The following is an 8,425-nucleotide window of genomic DNA, read 5'->3' as shown; positions in this document are numbered from 1 at the left end:
ATGTTGTTTATACACTAGGCAAAATTTTCTTATTTTGATATGGGTAAATACAATCCATGTAAGTGTCCTTGTAATTTTGTGATAGAAAATAATGTTCGACATAAAGTTGTGGATCCATGTTCCGGTGTATGATAATGACAATAGCATATGAGCAAGGAAGTCCTAAAATTTACAACTCATCGCAGCTGCAACAATGTCTTTTCAAATCAATAATGTATGAACCGATTGTTGTTTGTACTTCCATTTCGATTTGGGAGTATGGATGGACCACATATTGTCTAGTTGATGCAGGAGGATTTGAAGATTTTTATTATTAATTTTGATAATTTTTATTTTTAGTAATTTTTAAAATTTTTGGTATTTAGAGTACTTTTGAAAAGTTCTATTTTTTATTTTAGGATTTTTTAAATCCATCTATGATTTTTATGATTGAGTCTGTTAAGAAATTTTTTTAGGATTTTATATTTGGAGTCCGTTTAGGTTTTTTAGTATTTCGAGTCTATTAAGAAATTTTCCTTTTTATTAGAAATCTTTCTTTTTAAATTTGTTAAAAAATTTTCCTTTTTATTAGGAATCTTTCTTTTTGAATTTGTTAAAAAAATTTCTTTTTTATTAGGAATCTTTCTTAAGATTTGAGTCTATATAAACATCTTATGAGTTGATGTTTAGGGGAGAAGAAGTTTTGGTTTAATAATATTTTGGCAATGTCGTTTATTTCCCTATCTCTTGTTATTCTTTCGAATTAACAGATTTTAAAAAATTATTTCTGACATTTACAGTCGAACCAATGGATTCAATATTGCTCTCAGGATAATCGCTATCCCGCTCGGCGTTAGTTGGTATCAGAGCTTTCAGATCCGATGGATCGTCGTCATGGTGGTTATCATGGTCGTGATAGATAAGTTCCGACAGAGGAAGTTTCACACCATAAACGTTACACTCAAGATGAGATTCTTGATCTATAGAGATAAGTTACAAAGTTATCCCAGCATCTAGCAGCACAAGATCGTAAAAGTCAGCTCTCAGATCTGATGGATCGTCGTCGTGGTCATGATCGTGATCGTGATAGGCAGATTCCGACTAAAGAAACCTCGCACCGTGATCGTAGTACTAGAGACGAGATACTTCAAGATCTACAAAGATAAGTCACAAAGTTACTCCAGCATCTAGCGACGCACTCAAGGCTACCAATCTTCTTTTTGAGCCTTAAAAAAGGGCAATTGAGACTATCGATAAGAAAGATGATCAATTCGTGACCTTCTGATGTAATACTCATTGTCACCTTACATTGATTCGGATCAACAAAGATTTCTAAAGTCCAACAACTACTAGAAGATTTTGCCGAATTGATATCAGATACATCTTCAAGATCAAAATAATCAGTGATCTGGGCGACCACCTAACGCTACTTTAAACTCGAGGACGAGTTCTTTCAACCTGCGACGACTTTTGATTCATCAACACTTAAAGATTTTTTATTTTAAAGACACTATCCTGAACTTGAGGATGAGTTCAACCTGGGTCGTCTGATGTAGGAGCATCCAGCAACACAATTATACAGGAAGATCTAAAGATTGGGTCATGTCAGATACTGCAGAAGATCAATGATAATACATACAAGTTATGCCTTTCGAGTCACTTGAAGACTTCTGACATTTTTAATGTGAAGCATTTGAGTCCATGTTCGAGGGATGATGATGATACTTCTATGAACTCGAGGACGAGTTCTTTTCAACGTAGGGCAACTGATGCAAGAGAATTTGAAGATTTTTATTATTAATTTTGATAATTTTTATTTTTAATAATTTTTAAAATTTTTATTATTTAGAGTAGTTTGAAAAGTTCTATTTTTTTATTTTAGGATTTTTTAAATCCATCTAGGATTTTTATAATTGAGTCTGTTAAGAAATTTTCTTAGGATTTTATATTTGGAGTCTGTTTCGGTTTTTTAGTATTTTGAGTCTATTAAGAAATTTTTTTATTAGAAATCTTTCTTTTCGAGTTTGTTAAGAAAATTTTCTTTTTATTAGGAATCTTTCTTTTCAAATTTGTTTAAAAAATTTCCTTTTTATTAGCAATCTTTCTTAAAGTTTGAGTCTATATAAACATCTTATGAGTTGATGTTTAGGGGAGAAGAAGTTTTGGTTTAATAATATTTTCGGCAATGTCGTTTATTTCCTTATCTCTTGTTATTCTTCTGAATTAATAGGTTTTAAAAAATTATTTTCGGCGTTCACAGTCGAACCAATGGATTCAATATTTTCTCCGGGATAATCGCTATCCTGTCCGGCATCACTAGTTCTTTGTCTCCTTTCTTCAATTTTTTTAGTGGCATAGGGTGTCAAAACACCATAACATTTTGAAGTTTCCTCCATACAATTAAAGAACCATTGAGGTACCTTTCTTCTAGTATTATCAATTAAACCATTAATGGGGAGTTCACATGTATCCTTGAACAAAGTTTTAAACTCTTTGAAATCCATTGATAGACCTAGTGTTATATTTGAGAGGTGTCCTAAAGCAATCACTTTATGATTGTATTATTTATTGAATAAATAGAAATTCACTATTTGAGTACACATTTTCTATATGTTTTATTGGATCTTAAATTCATTTACTGAATATCCACAATATCATTCATAGCATGATAGAATTTATGATTGGATCACAACTAGTGAGCATCTCTACATGTGCAATTATAAATGTATTGAAATTATCCCTAATCGATGAATTGATGAACACGGATGTCATCAATTCTGCTGAGACTAGCACGTTTTAAAGTCTTTGGTTTACCAAGCAACTGTTCCCACTAGCTGGAGACATTGGATGTTGAGAGTTAAATGTTAATGCTAGTTAAAGGTAACTAATTTATTTGAGTGACCTGCCATGAGACTTTATATGATTCTATGCATATAGAGATATGTCAATAAAGATCTCAATGCAGCTTAAGTGCAAGTTTCCTTTGACTTGTGGTATTCAAGTCATTTTGGTCATGGAGACTTATACTTTGACATCTTAAGTAAACATCTCCAAGGAGGTGTGGACTCGGGATGATTGAGTGTAAGTCAGAGTGTCCGAAGGTGTTTGATAGCCCACAGAGGATTCACTGCTCCTTAAAAAGGAGATGTATACTCTACGGTCGCTTGTCAGGATTGTTACTTGAAGAAGTCTTTGGCTAAAACATTGCATGTCAAGAGTATGATACTCTTAGACGCATGTATAAGTAACTTAAATCCACTAGACAAGAAAGCAAGTTTGGGTTAGGTGTGACGTAGTCAACCTAGTGGAGACTGACACATATAGACTGTCCTAAACTAAACAGGTATAAGACAGTAAAAGAAATAAGACATGTCTCATTGTAGCCACTGAAGGGTTCAAAAATGATTCTAGAATCAATCGTTAATTTTTAATCAATTTGGGGTCATGATGTACTACTAGGTGTCACTCATTATCGTTCCATAATTAATCGTTAATTATGGACGGTCAACATAATCGAAAACCTATTGGTCACACGCACTATAAGTTTCTCCGAAGGACTTAAAATAAATTTAAAAATTAGATTCTCAAAATGAGAGAAATAAAGTCTGGTTGGATCAAACAAAGGGCAAAGATGATGGGATTCATCTTATGAAGAAGAAATAAACCAAATGGTTTGATTTTGATGGAAGAGATTTTGACAGATTGGAAGCGATGATAGGCTTCATCTTATGAAGACGAAATGAACTAAATTGTTTAGTTCTGATTGGAGGTGTTTTGGTTATTGAATCAAACAATTTGGTGTTGAACCAAATTGGACCAACTTAGTTTATTTTTGAATCAGACTTAAGTTAATTGGTATTTGGGATTTGGGTATTGAGTTAAGAGATGGGGTTTTGGATTGAATCCAAACCCAATAAAATATTGTATGACATATGACATCAAAAGAGGAATGAACAGTTGATATTAAACCCAAATGGTTAGGATTAATCTCCATCTCATCTCTTATAACCTCTTCTCTTGCTACAATAAACCCTAACAAAATCGGTTTGCTATAGTGATTGAAAGAAAAAATCGCACAGCTGGTTTACTTAGTGAAAGCCCTAATCACATGGTTACTGTAGCTTCTCAAAATCGCGACAATGTTCATATTCTTGCTTACTCACAATTTTTTAGCTACTAGCTTCAGCTGATCGCGTCTTCCTGAGAGCGCTGCCCTCCCTTTTGAGCGTTAAAGCTTCAACAACATCGATCGCTGAAGGTATTGGACCAAGCGACGGGTTGCCTTCTCTTGTGTGCGCGACCATCTTCTCCCTTCCTAATCAACGAAAACTGGAGGTTTTGGCTGCTGTTCGGCAGCACTAACCGTCGAAAGGAAAGGATTGAGTGACGGTGGCCTTCTCCCAATCGTCGATAGCTCGGCTTCTCTTGAGCTTGCGGTGAGTTGTTGAGTTCCCGTCGCAGCCGCCATAGAAGAACGGTGATAGTTCTTGTGAAGAGCGTGGACAGCATCGTTGGAGCTCTTGGCTGCTGTTGCTCACCGATGAAGATCCCTGGCCGAAAAATTGTTTCTTGCCACTAGCAAGCTGTCTAGCCTCCGCCAATCATCCTTGGTCATCCAACGACCATCTACCATTTTCCTGGGAGCTTGTGAAGCTGCCGAAGGTTGTTCTCATCTTCGTCGAAAAGGTTTCGGCCATTTGACCTATATCAATGATCATAGGTTGACCACTCAAACTACACCAAGAATACGATTGTTGATGATAGTTAGAAAGTCCCAGAAAATGAACTCGATGTGTATTGTTGCATGTTTTCCAATATTAGAACTTTCTCTCGTGTCGATCGTTGTTGATTGTCGACTAGTATCGAATACGGTGACACGACTTGTGACTTGGGAAGCTATCCAGATGAGAGCTTGGCGTGGATTACCAGTAGAGGCGGAGCTTTGATAGAGTCACTTGATTGATGTCATTTCTGCTCAACATCATCCGTCAGGTATACCTAGAATAATATAATTATTATTCTTTAAAAATTTAAAATTCTAGTTATGCTTTGTATCTGTTGTATCCTACATACGTGTGTTGCAAGTATTACAATAATTAGTCATACCTTTTGTTTAGTCTCAACACGCCTCTTGCATCACATGCCGACCTCATGACTTGGTCTCAGCACGTTTCCTATGTCACATGCCGATCTCATGACTTGGTTTCGACACGCCTCCTACGTTATATGTCGACCTCATAACTTGGTCTCGACACGACCCCTGCGTCACATGTCGACCTCATGACTTGGTCTCGGCACGACTTCTGCGTCACATGCCGACCTCATGACTTGATCTCGGCACATCACATCACATGCCGACCTCATGACTTGGTCTCGACCTGCCTCCTGCATCACATGCCGACCTCATAACTTGGTCTCGGCACGACTCCTGCATCACATGCCGACCTCATGACTTGGTCTCAACACGTTTCCTACGTCATATGTGTCACCGACCTCATGACTTGGTCTCGGCACGACTCCTACGTCATATGTCGACCTCAGGACTTAGACTTGATAGCACGCTTCCTGCGTCACATGTCGACCTCATGACTTGGTCTCGACACAGCCCTCCTGTGTTAACCTCATGACTTGGTCCCGGCACGACTCTTGCGTCACATGCCGACCTCATGACTTGGTCTCGACATCTCCTGCATCACATGCCGACCTCATGACTTGGTCTCGGCACGACTGCATCACATGTCGACCTCATGCCTTGGTCTTGGCACGTTTCCTGCCTCACATGCTGACCTCATGGCTCGGTCTCGGCACGCTTCCTGCCTCACATGCCAACCTCATGGCTTGGTCTAGCACGACTCCTGCATCACATGCCGACCTCATGGCTCGATCCGACCTCGGCGCATGACTCGATTTGCTTCCTACATCCAGGTCCACCTTCGGCACGTGATACTTATTTAGAGATATACCGTTCCGTCTAAATCGGGGAGCACAAAACTGATTCTTCCAAAGAAATAGGAACACATCCTCAAATATATATAAACGACGAAATATTTCTAGAACGGAACAAGTATGTCAGAATATTTCTCAAACGGTTGCTAATATTTCGGAGATCAACTACTATAAAAAGGTAACTCATGCCCATGGGTAGAAGTACACACATATAAACCCTAACTTCCCCAAATCATTAAACTCCTTTCATGCTGAACCCTAACTTAAGCGTCGGAGTGACTTGTCGATTCACCCCGGTGTCATTCTGACCCTCTTTTTGAGTACTTTGCAGGTCTTCTTCTCCTTCCGGCACCAACATAACCTACTATACTTACCCGTGTCTAACTTTCAGTTAGGACTAGTCACTTGGTAGACTTCTCACCTATCAAACATCTGATCATCATTGACCTTCTTGGATTTTCCCTTGTCTAACCTCTAGTTAGGGCTAGTCACTTAGTAGACTTTCTACCTGCCCAATCTCTCATATAAGGACTTCCTCCCAGCTTCACTCACTAGAACTTCTTTTGCCTAGCCTTTGACTAGGACTTCTCCTGTCTAGCCTCCAACTAGGACTTCTTGCCTAACCTCCAACTAGAACTTCTCCTGCCTAGCCTTTAACTAGAACTTCTTGCTAGTCTTGTGGTTAATTTTGACCTGACTAGACTTCACTCACATCCAAATGTTAAGTCCTGTTTGGATTAATCCTTGGTCGAACTGATCAGACAGGTATTTTGTCAAACATCGAAACCCTAGAGACAAACTGATGCTTCTTGCACCAATAATCTCTCCCTTTTTGATGTTTGACAATTTCTTAAGTGAAATTAGATCAGGGTTTTTTTAATCTCGGAGAATTCTAGATTTTTAGCTTAAGTTCTCTTCTCCCCCTTTCATACATCAAAAAGTTATATTGCACCAACAATTAAGGTATTTTTTATGGTCACAACATAGTCTAGTCATTTCTTGAAAGGCCATAGTAGATTTAAAATAATTTTTTAATAAAGTTTTTCAAAATAAGTTTTAAAAATATTTTTCAAAATATTTCTAAAGGAAGTTTCTAAAAAACTATTTTTTAAAGGATTTTCAAAATAGATATTTTTAAAAAATTATTTATTATCCTATTAATCAAGATCTCTCTCTAAATTTGATACGTCCTTAGGGATCTTTGTTAACCACAAAGCAACCTCCCTATATGTCTTAGGATTTGACCCAAATTAGAAGAATAATTTTAAAATAATTTTGAATAGGATTTTGAAATTAATTTTCAAAGATTTTTTAGAGAGTTTTTTAAAGATTTATAAAAAATAATTTTTAAAATATATTTGCTCTTTTGATTTTAAACCTCCCCTTAATTTAATTCTTAGGACTCCTTGTTAATCACAAGACAAACTCCTTATGTGTCTTAGAGTTTAATCTAAGTCAAAAGAACAAATAACTTATGATTTTCAATAGTTTTTTTTAAAACATGACTTTTAATTTAACTTTCAATTTGGACTTCCCTCTAAAATTGATACTTTTTAGGGTTCTTTGTTGACCACAAGGCAATTTTCCTATGTATTTTAAGGGTTGTTTCAAGTCAAAAGAATAATTTATAAAGCATAAATCATCAGTTTTCAAAAAAATAATGGTTTTTTGAAAATAGGATATCGTTTTCAAAAAAATAATGGTTTTTTGAAAATAGGATATTTTAAGATGTACCTCCCCTTAACTAGACACTCCCTTAGGATATCCTTGTTGATCGCAAGGAATCTTTGTCTATGCGTCTTAAGGTTATAGACATAGTATTGACCTAAAGGCTTTGTGTCTAAGTGTTGATCAATCAATTTTCAACTATATAAAGTTTTGAAACTTTATGATATGAGTATATACAACAAGTATGAATTTCAAGTAATTATTAAATTTTAAAAATAATTTTTAGAAAAATAGCTTTATAGTTTTTGAAAATATTTTTAAAACTTGATAATTTAATAGTCCTTATTATCTTACCCATTCTAAGTACCTTAGTACAAGAGTTGTATTATAGATTTTTTGAGATGATTTATCAATTTTATATTTATTGATTTAAGTTAGTGTTTGACTTTATGTTCGGTTCAAGTGTAACTGTTTGTTGGTTAAGTCCACATTTCAAAAATTGACTTCCAAGTCGTGAGGAAGCAGGGATCTTCTTGGTTATTAGAATAACGATCACTTAGATAAAGTCTTTTTAAGAAATTATGAACTTAATCGACTTCTTGAGAAACCCTAGTCTAATTAGTCTAGGATGTAGCGAGATAACTTCAGGTAATTCCACTTAACTAAGCAGAACAAATAAGATACTCTTTACCTCACTTGACTACTTAGACCAAGCTTCCCTAATATACTCACATCTCGTGCCACCCTGGTACTACGTTGGATAAGTGTCAATCAATCATGTATCCTTAACTAGTCATTCTAAATTAAATAGGAATTTAGATATAAATGACAT

Source organism: Curcuma longa, chromosome 4, assembly GCF_044706935.1.
Source record: "Curcuma longa cultivar G26 ecotype Majalengka, Jawa Barat chromosome 4, ITB_CL_G26_1.1, whole genome shotgun sequence".
Classification (NCBI taxonomy): domain Eukaryota; kingdom Viridiplantae; phylum Streptophyta; class Magnoliopsida; order Zingiberales; family Zingiberaceae; genus Curcuma; species Curcuma longa.
This window is presented reverse-complemented; position numbering follows the sequence as displayed.